This window comes from Miscanthus floridulus, chromosome 15 (genome assembly GCF_019320115.1).
Source record: "Miscanthus floridulus cultivar M001 chromosome 15, ASM1932011v1, whole genome shotgun sequence".
Taxonomy (NCBI): Eukaryota; Viridiplantae; Streptophyta; class Magnoliopsida; order Poales; family Poaceae; genus Miscanthus; species Miscanthus floridulus.
This window is the reverse complement of record NC_089594.1, coordinates 18112524-18130640: the sequence shown is the minus strand read 5'-3', so window position 1 is coordinate 18130640 and position 18117 is coordinate 18112524. Positions and strand designations below refer to the sequence as shown.

The following is an 18117-nucleotide window of genomic DNA, read 5'->3' as shown; positions in this document are numbered from 1 at the left end:
TGCTATCTTGACCAGTGAACTTAGCAAATTCTGAAAGCTTGTAATTCATAGGAAGGGCCACTAGATCATACCACTCTAGATATGGAAATTTGTACAAAAAGGTCTGCCCTTTTGGTTTTGAACCAAACTAATTTTTCATCATTTCAGTTACTCTGAGCAACAATTCATAAGCATTTGAGTTTGAATTTCTTGGCAATTGCTGACCTATCTGCAGATTAAAATTTTGAGTGCCTTGATATCCTAGATTTGGAATCATATTGAGGGTATTATAATCTATACCATAATGATATCCTTGGGGAATATCTATCTGTCAAGCCCCTTGCTGATTTGCTGCTTGAAATCTCTGATTAAAAACAATAAGATCTATATTACTACGAATCCTTTGAACCGATGGTGCTATTTTTTGAGCCGACGGTGGTATTTGGTCTGATGTACCAAAATTAATCATTTGATTCTAAACTTGCCCTATCATCTGTTGCACATGTTTTATTGATGATCCAAGATTATATTGCATTTGATTAGTAGTAGCACCCTGAATTTACTCAGATGAATTCTGAATTGTCTGGGCATCATCACTCTTAGCTAGTGCTGCTTCTTGGTGGCTAGTACCGGCTTGATTAGTTCCCTGAGTCAATGGATGTGAAATATTGTAATAAGTCGGTCCAACCTGGTCAAGTGGAAATGAATGAAACACCTCCTTCATGGTATTGTGGAATGTATTCAAGAAAACTATATTATAATTCAGCATTGCATCATGAACAGATTTGTTGATAGCTTCTACAAAGAAACACCTATCATCAGCTTCGTCTGTATCTGACTGTCCATGCATTAAAATTCTCGGTAGTGGATATTTCTGAATAACTTTATTGTCACGTATTTTGATGTATGACATCAAGCACTTGTTCTAAAACTCCTCTATAGCTTTACCAATGACATCTTTGTCCTTGGCAGGCAAGTCTTCATAAGGCACCATAAGAATGTCCTTATTGCTGTGAACCGCCATGATGATTGTGGTCCCACCGGGCGTGCAAAAAAGTGTGTTGACACAAAAATGTGACTATGTGATCAACACATAGCAAGCCAGAAGATATGAAGTGGAACGAGACCAGAGATCTGCTTGGCTTCAACACAGAACCAGTTGATTCTGAAAACCCAACGATGTGCTAGTCAATTTGACCTGCAATTGACAAGGAGAGAAAATCTTATGAGTAATTTAAGGTAGAACATGTCGGTGTTACACCAAATAGTTTCAAATGTATGGCTAGATAGCCGATTCAATGAGGCTATCGACTAAACAGTCGATATCCGGCATATCCATGAAAAGAGTATAACATGCGAATAAATCGACTGTCTAATATAAATGAATCTACAAATAGTTTAAATCTAATCTATCATCATCAATAGTGAGGTTCGATTGGATCGATACAACTATGATAATGATAACAAACTAAAGTCAAAGAATCTATAAAACCATCTATATGTTGACAGATTCATGAAAACATGCTATATGCGTGAGACTATAGGCGTATCGGCTAAAATAGCCGATGCAATCATAGCAAACAAATAGAGTATATATCTTAATCATGAACAAGACCACTAATCGATAATTTCTAATATAAAGTCTTACCAGTGAGGTTCGACCGGATCAATGCAGCTATGGTAGTATCATTAGATTAGATCTCATTAACTAATGAGTTTATTCAAGATTGAAACATACCTTTGAATGCATACTATGTTTGATTGGAATAGTAATAGAATAGCTGATCTAGTGGAATTAAGCCATCAATCATAAGATTTAAAGCGTGACCAGACTAGAAGACGACCAATTAAGATTGTATGATGCCGATCTATCTCTATTTCAATCAGGTGATTTTGTTATAATTAAGAAAACATTAATTATAACAATATCGATAACTCGTGAATCAACCAAAAACAACAAGGAAATCCTACTAATCTTACCAGATTAGATAACTTGTGATATTATATTAAGCAACAAGTTATTTAACACAAGATCGATAACTTTGATCTATATTATGATTCATAAGGGATCAATCAGCTGATACAGCCTTACAAACTACGATATAGATCGATAACTAACTTATATTATGGCTCATAAAAGATCAATCAGCTAATGCAGCTTTACAAGCCCAATATAAGTCGTGACGGTACTCACAAGCAAGCTGGAGGTCGATCAGACGATGCAGCCCTGTTTGCTGAAGAACTCGCCGAGATCTACAGTACTCCTAATCCTAATGCGATAGTGAAAGCCGGAAAGATTGTATTGATTGAATGTTTGTCCCTTTTTATGATAACCAGGGTCTAATATTTATATCCAGAACCTAAACATGAATCCTACTCAAATACGGCTCATTACAATTCTTAGAATAAAAGAAAACTTTCTAACTTAATAATAACTTGGACCTCAATTTTCCTTATTCGTAGAGTTCGACACGTCTCCTTGGCGCCACTCAAATATAGCCCATTGACGCCGTCTGCTGACGTCATCTATAAAATAGTCGATTCTAACATTACATCTAAATCAGCTGATACCGATTCTCATACAATCGATTCCTTGATGACACAATCCAAGAAGCTTCGAGTTCCCACGTTCTTCTTCCCAAATTTTGGTGCAAACATTAATATTAAAGAGGCAAAATTTCTCTCCACCCATTTTTTTGGTCCGGCCTTCCCTTAACTAATTTCATGAATATGGAAACCACATATAGCCCTTCTCTTTATATAATAGTGTAGGACTACTTAAGGTAGTCTGGATAGATACCTAATCCAATTAGATCTTATTATAAGAATAGAAATCTCCTACTCGTTACGCTCTTTTCCCGTTTTGGTTGACCACACCATCCATCCATCCGTGTCCTTTTCAAATTTCCTGTTGCACAATTCCATAACTTTCATGCTGCTATATATACAAGCCATATAAAAAAGAGAAGGCCATATACGTGTGGCTAGGTGTAGTGATGTGGGCAACCATAAAACATGATCGATTTATTTGGTGCAGCTGCAAATACAAGCCAGATTAAAAAAGGAGTCATACATGTGGCTAGGTGTAGTGACGAGGGCAACAATGAAACATGATTGATTTTTTATTATCCAAAACAAAAAAAATTATTATTTCATGGGACTCTTTCATTTTATTTTCCGTTGCAATACACGGACATATTTGCTAGTATAATAATAAATAAGTAAATTACCGATTGGTTGATATATATGTGAGTATGTGACAACACATCATTGCAACAGCGCAATGACTAATTTTCCTTTCGTACAGAGAACTATGGACAGGGGAAAACAGGGTTGTTTCAACATAGAAACGGAGAGGTTGTTTGATGGTGGGCCAGTAGAAGAAACATGGATTGTTAACCAGATGGCATCAGATGGTGGACCTACTTTCACTGTGAGGGCACGCTGGGGGACATTGGAGGAGGCTGAAGACATAGAAGAGACTTGGGCGTATGAAATGCTAATTTATGTAAGGGATAATTATCTGTTAGACATCCAAAGTGATGGTCCTTTGTTGGCGGACACCCACTTTGGAGCATTTTGCCAGAAGACACACTGGTTCGGTAAAATTAGGTCACAGGACACCGCGGACCGGTTGCAGCCCGTTGAGGACAGAGAATAGCGGTGAAATGACATTCTTACCCCTGCTACTTTCTTCTTCATCTCTCCCTTTCTCTTTTTTCTATTTCCTGTCCCCGCCACCCTCTCCGCCTCCCGCACCCACCGGCGCAGGACGGGCCCGTGGCCGCGCGCGCCACGGCGATGCAATGGGGGCCGTCGAACTGCGACACGCGCACCACGCTGGGCCCGCCGAAGAGCTTGTGCAGCCCACCGAGGGCCTCCTGGTAGGCGCCCCTGAGGAACAAGCCCAGGTAGTAGCCGTGGGTGGCGTGGGTGGCGAGCTCATGCAGCGGCAGGCTGTGCCTCCCGCCGATGAACTCGCTCACCTTGTCTTCGCTATCGCAGGTGAGGTCCGAGAGGACACCGTCGACGACGGGGCGCTCCTACAGGCGCTGGATCGGGATGATGGGGAACTGCTGCCCGATGGCCCACATGTCCGGCAGGGAGGTGAACATAGACAGGTTGATGTGGTAGGTGCGCGGCGGCTCCGGCGTGCCCATGCCACGGGCGACGAGCTCGTAGAAGGCATCCACCGCGGTCAGGTGCTCCAGGCCAAGAACCCCCTCCTTGAACTGCTCGGCGGAGCGCTACTTCAGCTAGTCCGCGTATAGGCCGCAGGTGTCATAGTCACCGCGCATGGCGGCGGTCATGACGTTGCGGTAGTCGGCGTGGCAGTCGTTGGTGAGCTCATCGAGGAGGTAGGTTGTGGCCGCGTCCAGGCGGTCAGGCGCCGTAGCAGAGAAGGCCTCGAACACCAGGACCGAGTGGTGGGACACCAGCGCGTGGCTGCTCTCGCTGCAGATGATGGGGTGCTGCACCCCCATGCGGTCACAGACGCAGCCGACGGCGGCCACCATGGTCGCCGTGTACTCCTCTAGACTGTACGCCACCAAGGCCGCCGCCGACGTCGATGACGCGCATGTCCACGTCGAGGCAGGCGAGCTCACAGTAGATCTGCATGGCCTCGCCGACGCCATCGGAGAGCAGGGTGGTGGTCGGGATATGGGAGCCAATGTGGAAGTGTAGCAGCTGGAGGCAGTCGAGCATAGCAATGGCCTTGAGCTTGGTGACCACGGACAGTATCTGCGCGGCGTTGAGGCCGAACTTGCGCTTCTCCCCGGACGTGGAGCCGAAGTGGCCAGTGTGCTTGGTGCACAACTTGGCGCGCATGTTGATGACGGGGCGCACACCAAGGCGGTGGCTGGTGTGGGGGTATTAACCCCTATATCCTTACGGCTAGGCTTGGGCCGGCCCAGACCAGGGGGTCTAGCCCACTAGAAGACGACGCGCGGCTCAGCCAATCTACTCGGAGTCCGGCACAAGGAATCAAGGCAGACTTGGAGATCAAGCAGGATCCTGGTCGGTTAGAATAGGAATCCTTATCCGGCCACCTATGGCAACTGTAACTGGTTAGGATTAGTTTCCAGATCTGTAACCCTGCTCCCCAGACTATATAAGGCGGGCAGGGGACCCCTCTAAAAAGATCTCTCATTGACATATAGCAATACAATCAGACGTAGGGCGTAGGTATTATGCCTTCACAGCGGCCGAACCTGGATAAAACCTCGTGTCTGTCTTGCGTCACCATCTTGTTTGTAGCTTGCGCATCTGTCTACCGATAATCTACTACCTTGGGCATACCCCTAGGTAGACTGCCGACCATATTTTGTCGACAGTGACGCACCAGGTAGGGGGTGTGCGTACTGCTCTCCAGACGAACAAGATGGTCATCATCCCCGGTTCCATGACTACGCCGAACGGCCTCACGTTCACCATCGGCCAGATCACCTAGACCACTGGCTCTGGCGACTTCATCGCCGTGACCACGGAGGAGGCGCGGATTCAATCTACGTCAACCACTGCTTCACCTGCATCGGCTACGGCTCCGACCACGGTGGATCTGGCTCCAGCCACGCCAGCATCATCTTCAGCCACGCCAACAATCCATCGTCTGCTTCCTCGCTACAAAGGGAGGCAGATCGACAACACCGACCTGCTCAACTCCATCGATCGGGTCGGCACCAAACTTGCTGAAACCCTAGCTCTGGTAAGTTCGATTCAAAATCAACCTAATGAGCAGGTAACCACTACCCACAACAGATCTACCCAACCAGCTCGGGCCAGTCGTCCTGCATGACTTGGTACGGATCTTGTGGTCACATCTACTGAAGGGTGCTCCGTTCGTCGTCGACCAACCCCCGCGACGGGTCTCCGGCTCTCCAAGTGCGAAGCCTCAATGGAGAACTACCAGGCTCAGCCCTACGGCCTGTGCAACTTCATCAACATGGTTCGGATTGAGGAGTATCAAGAAGGATCGGTCCACACAGTTCAAGAGGGTGGCTCAAGCTCCCCGTCTGGCATCGCATCTAATGGCTCCATCCACACCGAGCTCCAGCATCATGACAATGAAGGCGTCGAATACGATCTGGATATCCCAGACCATGCCCCGGGGTTCCCACGATTCCCATCCTTCCTACCAAGGCGAGGAGACTTGATCAATGTTGTCAGCAATGATGAACCATCGGCAATTGGCGAAACAGAACAAGAAAGGCTAGCACACGAAGCACGCAATATTGACTGGTTTAATCACCGACAAGTCAAAGCCGAGGCAGAAGAGGAGGCACGACGCATAAGGGTCCAACCATGTGACCTTAACAATGCCTTTGATAGGGTGGGGGACAAGCAGGTCTTCAGGACTCCAAGCGCCAATGTAGCTGTTGCTATGGCGACAATGCAATGACTACCGAATACCCAGAAATCCAGGCAGTTCGTGATGATATACAAGCTTACCTGACGGCTGCTATGGCCTAGACCGTAGAGATTGTAAATCAAGCCCGGGCTCCATCCGTCTCAGTCGAATCAAGCCACAGCCGCCAGTACTCAAGTCAGTCACAGCCACCCAACCAACGTGGCTCACGCAACAACGACCCATCAGACAACCGTCAAGGCGGAAACGGTGGTCATGATGGTGGTCGGGATGACAACCGCCGCGACTACCGGGACGACAACCGCCGCGACTACCGGGATGACAACCGCCGTGACTACCGGGACGACAACCGCTGAGACAACCGCGACAATCACCGTGATAACCGTGGTCATAGGGTTAACCAGGGTGGCAATTGGGGTCGCCGTGATGGCAATAACGATCTCCGCCATTCCCTCGGAGAACGTGATCTACGCGATCGCATTAACCAAAGAGCCAACGATCGTGCATCCCACAAAAGCTATCGCCGTATGGAATATGATACTACCCACGGCCCTTCGAGTTTGAAGCAGTTTACTCCACACCTTCGCCAAGTCATATGGCCCAAGAACTTCAAGCTCGAAAAACTTCAGAAGTACGACGGCAAGGAGAACCCCGAATTATGGGTCATGCTCTACGAAACCACGTGCAGATCAGCCATGGCTGACGAGCACGTCATGTCTAATTACTTCCTAGTCGCCGTTGGCCATGCAGGCCACCAATGGCTAGTTAGCTTGCCGGCGAACTACTTTGATTCTTGGCAAGAGCTCAAGCAAGCATTCATCGACAACTTCATTGCTACTTGCGAGCAACCCGACAACAAATATGATCTGCAGCGGATTCGAGATCGCAAAGATGAGCCACTACGTGAGTACGTCCGACGCTTCTCGGAGATGCGCATCAAGGTCCCGTCAATCTCCGATAATGAGGCAATCGAGGCTTTCATCACTGGTCTCCGCTTCCACGATGCCCTAAGGGACAAGCTTCTCCGCAAGAGACCTGAATCAGTCACAGTGCTCCTAGCCACTGCTAAAAAATATGCGGATGCCGATGATGCTAAAAAGATAATCATCGAAGAAGCAGCAAGGGTTCCACGCTCCAACCACCCCCACACCACGACGACTACCGCGGCAACTGTGGTCAGAACGACAATTTTGATCGCCGCAACCAGCGCAATGATTCCCGCGATCACCGTGACCAGCGTAATCAGCGGCATAATCGCCGTGACGATTACAGGGGCAAGCGTGCTCAGGAAGACGACGGCGAGGTCAACACCGTTAAAAAGGTGGCGGACATCGCAACTATGAAGAAGACTATGCCAAAGCATTGAAAGGACCTTGCTAGCTCCATCCCAAGTCAAACCACACCATGGAGAATTGCCGTGTTTTCAAATCTATCTACATGCGCCAACAGGCTTCGGATACATCTGACAAGCCTAACGACGCAGGGGAGCAGCGTAACGAGGACAATGATGATGAAGACGTAGATCCCCATCACAAGTACGTCAAGCCAACCGATCGTGTCCACACCATCATTGGGGGCAAACTGTCCATCGAGACCAAACGAGAATGCAAGTTGCTCGCCCGTGCTTGCTTGAACGTGGCCAATGCCGACAACCTCATCGCCGATCCGTGGCTCCCTCCTTGGTCTCACCGCGAGATCTCCTTCAGCAGAAAGGACCAATGGGCTGCAATACCTAAGCCCGGACGTTTTCCTTTGGTTCTCGATCTTTGTATCAACAAGGTTCAGTTTGACAGAGTGCTGATTGACGGTGGCAGTTCCATCGATATACTGTTCAAGAATAGTTTGCCAGCCCTGAAGATAACCCAGGCTGATCTCAAGCCATACGAGGCACAGTTCTAGGGTGTTCTCCCCGGACAGAGCTCCACACCTCTCAGGCAGATCACGCTACCTGTGCAATTTGGTACCCCAGACCACTTCCGCACCGACTACGTCAACTTCGTGGTCGCTGACTTCAAAGGCACCTACCATGCTATCCTTGGTCGACCAGCGCTCACCAAGTTCATGGCCATACCTCACTATAGGTATTTGGTGCTCAAGATGCCTACTGAGAAAGGGGTTCTAACTCTCAGGGGCAACGTATACGCAGCTTATACCTGCGAGGATGATAGCTTCAAAATAGCAGAGGCTCACGACCTCTCTATTCGCATGGCCGAGACCACGCTCGATGCCAAGAAGACCCTAGCCGACCACCTAGAGATCCCAGAGCTCGAGGCCCCACGCAAGAACATCAAGTCCAAAGAGCACAAAGCGATCCAGTTGGTCGACGATGATCCCAGCAAAATGGCCTTTATCGGGGCCAACCTGGATCCTAAATAGGAAGACATGCTCATCAGGTTCTTGAGGAGCAACGTGAGTGTGTTCACATGGAAACCCGCTGACATGCCCGGTGTACCTCGGAACTTGATCGAGCACTCCTTAAATGTCGATGGCAAGGCCAAACCTATCAAGTAGAAGCTACAATGGTTCGCTCACGACAAAAAGGAGGCTATTAGGGTAGAAGTTACATGGCTTTTGGCAGCCGGATTTATCAAAGAAGTGTATCATCCGGAGTGGTTAGCCAACCTAGTTCTTGTACGCAAAAAGAATAATGAATGGAGAATGTGCGTTGATTACACTGATCTCAACAAACACTGCCTTAAAGACCCTTTCGTCTTACCTCGCATAGACGAGGTCGTAGATTCAACTGCCGGTTGTGAGTTGCTTTCCTTTCTCGATTGCTACTCTAGTTATCACCAGATCGCTCTCAAAAAGGACGACCAGATCAAGACATCCTTCATCACGCCCTTTGGCGCCTACTGCTACACGACCATGTCGTTCGGGCTCAAGAACACCAGGGCTACCTACCAACGCGCTATACAGGCCTACCTCAAAGACGAGATAAAAGACGACCTCATCGAGGCTTATGTTGATGATGTAGTTGTTAAAACCAAGGAAGCATACACCCTTGTTGACAACCTCGAACGTACCTTTGCAGCTCTTAACACATTCCAATGGAAATTAAACCCAAAGAAGTGTATCTTTGGTGTTCCATCTGGTATATTGCTCGGCAACGTCGTCAGTCACGACGGCATATGCCCTAACCCAGAGAAGGTAAAAGCTGTCTTGGACATGAAGCCATCGAAAAAGGTGAAGGATGTTCAGAAGCTTACCGGATGCATGGCTGCCCTCAGTCATTTCATATCAAGATTAGGCGAAAAAGGACTACCATTTTTCTAGCTGCTCAAAGCATCTGAGAAGTTTGAGTGGACGGAGGAAGCAGATGATGCCTTTACACAGCTAAAACAATTCCTTACATCACCTCTGGTCCTCACTGCTCCCAGAGAAGACGAAACCCTCCTGCTTTACATTGCGGCAACTAATCGAGTGGTCTCCACTACCATGGTGGTCGAGCGCGACGAGCCCGACCACGTCTACAAGGTACAACGACCAATTTATTTCGTCAGTGAGGTGCTCAATGAATCCAAGACCAGGTACCCACAGATTTAGAAACTGATCTATGCCATACTAATCACATCCCGAAAGTTGAAACACTACTTCGATAGATATCACGTGGTGGTCATGACTGAGTACCCTCTGGGAGACATCATTCGCAATAAGGATGCAAACAAGCGCATCATCAAATGGGCAATGGAGCTATGCCCTTTCTCCTTGGAATTTGCAAGCCGTACTACAATCAAGTCTCAGTCACTTGTCGATTTCATCGTCGAGTGGACAGACTTAAGCACACCTACCTCTCAGGGGCCCATCGAGTATTGGAAGATGTACTTCGACGGCTCTCTCAACATCGACGGTGTAGGAGCAGGAGTCCTTTTTGTATCACCATCCAAGGAGCAGCTCTGATATGTCCTCAGGATTTATTTCCCGGCGTCTAATAACGCCGCCGAGTACGAAGCATGCCTACATGGTCTACGCATTGCGGTCGAGCTCGGTGTCAAACATCTCTATGTCTATGGAGACTTGGCTCTAGTCATCAACCAACTCAACAAGGACTGGGATACGACCAGCGAAAAGATGGACGCATACTGCAAATCGATCAGAAAGTTGGAAGGCAAGTTCTATGGCATCGAGTACACACATGTGATCCAGGACAAAAATCAAGCAGCAGATGCGCTGTCAAAGTTAGGATCATCCCAAGCCAAAGTCCCACATGGTGTATTTGTTCAAGACCTGCTCACGCCTTCCATCAAAGAAGAAGATCCCACGGTCGACAAGCCTCTAGACCAGCTATTGGTGGCTACGGTTCCGACGTCAAACACCACCAAACCGCCTCCGACCACTAAGGAGCCTGACTGGAGAGTACCTTTCATCAAGTACCTGACAGATGGTAGCGGTTACACCGATCGGACAGAAAACGAACGCCTGATGCGTCGCAGTAAGCAGTATCTGCTCGTCGATGGCAAATTGTGGCGCAAGAACGCGAAGGAGGAAATCTTGATGAAGTGTATAACCTAGGAGGATGGTGAACATCTCCTGGACAAAATCCACTATGGCTCCTGTGGCAACCACGCGGCCTTGAGAACGCTGGTTGGCAAGGCTTTCTGAGCAGGGTTCTATTCGCCGTAAGCCGTAGCCAATACAGAGAAGCTAGTCCGTCATTATGAAGGTTGTCAGTTCTTCGCCAAGAGAATCCACGTGCCTACACACGAGATTCAGACAATACCAGCCTCTTGGCCCTTCGCATGCTGGGGACTGGATATGATCGGGCCTCTCAAACCGGCCCCTGGGAAATTTACATGCGTCTTTGTGCTGATCGACAAATTTTCCACGTCGATAGAGTACATGCCCCTGGTCAAGGCATCTTCAGAAAAGGCTATCGCGTTCATCGACCAGGTCATCCACCACTTCGGCATACCCAATAGCATCATCACTGATCTGGGTACTCAGTTCACCGGGAACGCTTTTTGGGACTTCTGCGATGAAAGGAGCATAGCAGTAAAATACGTCTTAGTGGCGCACCCTAGAGCTAATGGATAGGTCGAGCAGGCAAATGGTATGATCTTGGACGCACTTAAGAAGAGGATGTATAGAGAAAATGACAAAGTTCCCGAAAGATGGCTCAAAGAGTTACCAGCCGTGGTCTGGGGTCTCAGAACCTAGCCCAGTCGCAATACCAGCGTATCACCATACTTTATGGTTTATGGCACTGAGGCAGTGCTCCCAGCAGATATATCCTTCAGATCAGCACGGGTAGAGAACTTCGACGAAGACAAGGCCAATGAAGTACGGGAGCTAGAAGTGAATAGTGCAGAAGAGAAGTGGCTCGATTCTTGCGTACGTACAGCCAAATACCTTGCTGTTTTGCGCAGGTACTACAACAAGAACGTCAAGGAGCGGTTCTTCGTGGTTGGGGACCTGGTCCTGAAGTGGAAGACGAATCAGGCTGGCGTCCACAAACTCGCAACCCCATGGGAAGGGCCCTTCATGATCAAAGAGGTTACACGCCCAACATCTTACAGGTTAGCTCACCTAGACGGTAATGATGTACCCAATTCATGGCACATCGACAAGCTTAGGCATTTCTACGCTTAACTACTAAGATATGTACCCCTCTTGTACTTTCGATTTAATTCAATAAAGCTATTATGATTTCTCCGACCACTCTAATATGTCACTTCGAAGTCTATTGTTATTCTAACTCAACCAGTTAAAACCGACCACCATTCCTTCTCGGGTTTTTGGAGCAGCCCCTGTCTCCGGTTCCTCCCAATGCATGCATGGGATCCGCTCTCTACGCTATGGGTGATCGACAGGTGCTCTCTGGTTTGACTTGTGTGTTTCTACATGTGCACAAGCTACGCACCTCACACCCCGACCACAAGACAAACCAGGGCCATACAAACCTTTCAGGATGACGTATCGACTAAACTGGTACAACTAAACAGAACGCTAACACGTTCTAACTCAGTTACACCAACACGATATTCGAGCTTAAACACGTTTTCTACAAAACAAACAAGCTTATGCTGATATACAGTTACATTATTACAAGCTTGCCTAAAAAGGTCCAAGTTTACAATAACACAACATCTTCTTCTACAGCTATAGCCTATACTATTGGCTGGTCGGGGCACGCAGCACCTGCTGCTCGCTGGGCCTAACATCGTGCAAGGGTCTTGAGGACTCTGGTACTGATCGAGCTGAAGAAGATGGCCCAGTCGATGCCTGGCTGGTCAAGACCGCAGGCTTTGCCGGTTGGCTTGAAAATGATGGCGCTCCCAACTGACTTGTTGACGGCGTTCCTTGTACGGGTGGTGTCGCACCTCCACACAGGTTAATATCGCCAATTATCTTCGTCGACAAGTCCAGCTGAGTCATCCGTAGCTCCTCAGCTTTGTTTGGATCTACCTCCTTTGGGTATCCAGCCTCTAGGCGCTTGAGATCGATCAAGGGGTAGTGAGCACATACCATGCTTAGCACATGTGCGCCTGCGTACTCTCCCGCCTCCTTCACAAACTCCTGGAACCATCCCCATGCCCTTTGGCATCTCTCGATCAATCCCAGCTGCGGCGTCCTTGGCACGTCCTCTGCTAGCATCGGATCGATGAGGTTAAGGACCGGCAAAATGCCTGTTGCCACCTCCTGGCACCAGTTTTTTTAGGTGTCACGATCCTTGGTGATCTCTTGGCATTGCGCCTTCCAGCCATCACGGCCTCCAGATGCTTCTTCGCATTGATTTTTATAACTGCAAACCACACATGCTGTTAAGACGCTATATTACGCCAAACTACGGTAGGCAACAAAAATGAGCAAAGGGGTTTGGAAAACTTACCTTTCAGCTCCTCTATCATCTTGGTCGTGTGGTCCCGGAGCTACGACTGGTCTTGCACCAGTTTTCTGTTGTCCTCTTTCAGGTGATCACACTCCACGACCGCACGACTGTTCTCCTCTTGGAGACGGACCACTTCGGCTTCTAAGCCTGCACTACAGCTGTTACTACCAACAACGCAATAGCACTTGTCAGTAGTCGTTGTGATAAAGTGGTTACTTACTTGTTCTTTCCCGCTCTTTATTACTGAGCTGGACGACCAGGTTCTAGTTCTAGTTCTAGGACTCTTGCACCATCTTTTCATGGTTGGCGGCTTCAAGTCGCTGGCGCAAGCGTTCCACCTCCGCCGTTAGCTCCTTGTTGCTTGCAATGATCCCCTCGATCTGGTCGAAGCATTTCTTGCGGTACCTTGCAGTCTTCATTAAGTCCTATGTGCAGATAGCTAAGTAAGACAGCTGCGACTAGACAGCAAGATCAGGGGGTGAAGCGAAGCTTACCTGCACCTTCGTCACCAGCCGTTTCGTCGCCCGTTCAACTTTCTTGGTTTCTTCGACCTCCGGGATTTCCTCATGGACAACCCATTGGTCATTTCGCCAATGTGACACATAAACATGTTGTCGCTTGTCTTGCGAATGGCCCAGGACCTCCTCCACCTCGTCCTCTTCGGGCTCTTCTTCGGGCCCTGGTGCTGGTCCGACGTCAGCAGCGTCTGTGATCACCAAAGCCTTCCCATGGGTTTCAATGTCGGTGAATGTGGGCTGTGCTCTCACCTTCGGTTGTTGCTCCTCGGTCTGCTCTGTCACCCTCGACACTGAGGTGTTGCCCTCAGCAGGTCTAGTGCTTGGAGCACTTGTGCCCGGCTCAGTTGGTCCCTCAACCACCTGCTCGGGGACTATTGTCTGACTGCTCCCTTGCTGAGGCCCTGACGGATCTTCTGCTATGGCTTCCTCGGTGGCTGGCTGCTGGGCAGTCTGCTCTGAACTTATTGGCAGAGCCACGCTACTTCCGGCTAGCTGGTCCGGACTTTCTGTGGACGCCGAACTAGTACATCCGAGATAAGTTCAGAGGGCAACCATATTCAATGCAAATTGCTAACTTACATCAAGGTTACAAATACTTACATGTTGGATGCGCGGAATGATGTGGAGAAGGCACGTCTCTTCGGTCGTACTTGCTCCACGTGCTGTGCGGGTGACGCCTGGTCTCCCTCTACATCTAGCACTATCGTTGGGCCTTGGTGCTTGACCCCTTCGCCGCTTGCCCTTTGCGCTGCAGTGGTCGGTGGCGTGCTCGATCGAGTTGTCGCTCCTATCGCCTGTCGCGTTCCTTGCCCAGGTACTCCCGAGGTCGACCCGGCTGCATCCTTCACCGCCGTCGGCAATGTGGGTCCCACAGGCGCGAAGGAGATACCTTGCTCAATCGACCCTAGTTGCTTCCTCCTCTTTCGAGGGACAAGTCGAAAGGTGTCTGCATCCTCTCCCTCTTCTGCGTCATCATCCGACCAGGCAAAAATCGCCTATCAACGCTTGCTGGCCGGGTTCTCCATCGGGCCCCCCTCAGGCTCATTGATACTTAGCGCCCCCCCTCGGTGAGCAGGGTGGTTGCTGATCTCTTCTTCGGCTGTTTGGGGGCAGCCGGCCGCTTACCAGCGGCTAGGACCGCTGCCTCCTCTCCAGCTCCGAGCACCGCCCAGTTGACGTCCTCGTCTTCAATCTCGACACTGGTCTAGGTGGTGGGACCAGCTCCTTGTGGCCACTCCACTCTAGGGGGTGGTGACACAAACACTGTCGCTCTATCCCGACCATTAACCTGGGTAACAAAAATGGGTGAACACAGTAAGTTTCCACTTATCCTACCACAATATAAAACTACGGGTATAGGGCAAGACGAGTTACCTTTGGGGGAGGTCAGGCAAGCTTGAAAGCGTGCTCGATGTCGCTCAATCTGGCATAATTTGGATCAGCTAAGTTAAATAGCTCTCTAATTCTGGCTTTGACTTCGATTTTGTCAAGCGCCTCCTGCCTCGTCCTCATCGGGTCCACGCTACCTTGATATTCATAGCCAGGATGTACTCTCCTCTGGCAGGACTAGATCCATCGGCTGATGAAGCTCCCGACCACGCTCGGACCATCCAGTTTTTTCCATGGGATCATTCCAAATATTTCTGGAATCTGTTCCAGGTGCTCGGGCTTCTCTGACCAGCTTGTCCTCTTCTCCGGAATGTACCCCACGTCGCACAGTGTGATCGTGTTTGGCTCTTCACAGATATAGAACCATTTCTTGTACCAGTCGTCTAGTGACGTGTTCCATGGGCAGTGCAGGTACTGGGCTTTCATGCTGTCACGGAGGTTGAGGTACACACCCCCTGCTATCTTTTAACCACCGCTTCCTTTCTTCCGCAGACAGAAAAGATGGCGGAAAAAATCGAAATGGGGCTGGAGGCCGCCATATGCTTCGCAAAGATGTATGAAAGTGGTGACAAGGAGGATCGAGTTGGGATGCAGATTGCAAATCCCAATCTCGTAGTAAAGACAGAGCCCCTGAAGAAAAGGATGTATCGGAACCCCAAATCCCCGTTTAAAGAAGTCTTCGAACACCACGATCTCACCTGGTTGTGGATCGAGGTACCCCTCGCCCTCCGGTGCATGCCATCCTATGAGCTCCTTGTTGTGGAGTACCCCCATGGTGATGAGGTCTTCAATGGTCTGCTCGTTGCTTCTCGATTTCCACCATTCCTTCGCCATGACCCTTGCTTTCTTCTGCGCATCACTTTTCGCCATGAATCTGGCCTTACTGATGAACGAGGAAATGGCGGAGGATTGATTGGTGGCGATTTTGGATGTATTAGGGTTGGCGAGAGGAAGAAGAAAGTTGCGGCTACGAATGGCAATGGGGTTCAGTAAAAAGTAACTTACCTATCCTATACTGTATTTAACCCAAGAGTTATGCCATTTCGTCTGCCCGGGATTCTTGGGAGACGTGCGCATGCGCCGCATACGGTTGTTTTCACAGCTTCAAGATCTACACCAATATATGCGCCTCTTCGTTGCCAGTGTGTGAGGGCCCACGCTGACGCACCTACTTACAGGTGTCACGTAACTGTTTATTTGACAAGACAAAAAGGCAGTATGACGTGCTATACCCGTCTACTTTTTTGACTAGACGTGTTAGATTGGACTTGACAGAGCAAGTAAATAAATAAATACATATAATAATAGTACAAGTGGCATATGGTTTTTTGCCACACTTCTCGTGCTCGGGGACTGTCCAGACCACATCGTGCTCGAGGACTGTCTAGACCACCATCGTGCTCGGGGACTGTTCCAACCACTCTCGTGCTCGGGGACTGCCCCGACCACTCCGCGAACATTGCTCGGAGACCGCTCTCCTCGGCTACATGTGATTTGTACTCACATATAGTTGAGAGGCATTTATTTTTTCTCACTTAGACCTTGCTACAAGGCTGATACCTCGCCGTCCAGCAAGCTCAGGGACTACATTTGTACGATGCACCTGCCGGTGCATCTCGTATCGCTTGTACGACGATTGGATTCTCAACTTAAGTGGGAATTCTTTTTAGACCCTGGCACCACGTGCCTGCGTCACCTACTACCAGGCTCGGGGACTAAGTGGGCACACTTCACCTTGCGGTGAATGTGCTTATTTTATCGACCCCTACGCTCTGACTGTTGGCCATAACTACTATGGTACAAGGGTCACTTACATTTCTTTTCAGAGATACAAGTGGGCACACTTGATCAGGAAAGGAATCTTTTTCTTTTTTCTTTAGAGCACCATGCATTCTTTGGACAACCGGAATCTTCGGCTATAATTGTGGTCTACTGCTCTCTGTGCTGACCAAAATACTGGTACATTTGCTTGGTCAATGTTTCAGCCAGTTGGAGATGACATGAAGACAGATCGCGTTAGTTGAAGAAGATCGAACGGCGTGTCGCAACATAATACATGGTGCTCGGGGACTAGCTATGGGGGTATTAACCCCTATATCCTTACGACTAGGCTTGGGCTGGCCTGGACCAGGAGGTCTGGCCCACTAGAAGACGACGCGCGGCCCGGCCAATCTGCTCGGAGTCCCGCGCAAGGAATCAAGGCAGACTTGGAGATCAAGCAAGATCCTGGTCGGTTAGAATAGGAATCCTTATCCGGCCACCTATGGCAATTGTAACTGGTTAGGATTAGTTTCCAGATCTGTAACCCTCCTCCCCAGACTATATAAGGCGGGCAGGGGACCCCTCTAAAAAAGATCTCTCATTGACATACAGCAATACAATCAGACGCAGGACGTAGGTATTACGCCTTCACGGCGGCCGAACCTGGATAAAACCTCGTGTCTGTCTTGCGTCACCATCTTATTTGTAGCTTGCGCATCTGTCTGCCGATAATCTACTACCTTGGGCATACCCCTAGGTAGACTATCGACCATATTTCGTCGACAGCTGGCGTTGACGACAATGTCGATCTCCTCCTACTACTATAGCAGGATGACGGTGTTGAGGCCCATGGAGCGCGGCCATGAGCGAGAGCGAGACATAACCGTCGTCCTTGTAGCCGTTGCAGATGAGCAGGGCGTCCTAGTTGCCGCGCGCGACGAGGCAGCTCATGGCGAGCAGCAGCACGGCGGGTGCGGGAGGCGGAGAGGGTGGCGGGGACAGGAAACAGAAAAAAAAAGAGAAAGGGAGAGAGGAAGAAGAAAGCGGCAGGGGCAAGAATGTCATTTCACCGTTATTCTCTCTCCTCAACCGGCTGCAACCGGTCCGCGGTGTCCTGTGGCCTAATTTCACCGAACCAGAGTGTATTATGGCAAAATGCTCCAAAGTTGGTGTCCGCCATCAAAGAACCATCACTTTGATGTCCAACGGAACAATTATCCTTTTATGTAACGAAGGCTACTGTGGCTCAGCTGCCTGTCGTATTGCCCACACCA

The 18117-nt window shown here is 49.2% G+C and overlaps 1 pseudogene; it reads right to left on the bottom strand.

Annotated features, from left to right (window-relative positions):
* Window positions 1–3677: 3677 nt before the first annotated feature.
* Window positions 3678–17908, bottom strand: LOC136507115 (arginine decarboxylase 1-like; annotated as a pseudogene).
* Between the last annotated feature and the right edge of the window lie 209 nt (window positions 17909–18117).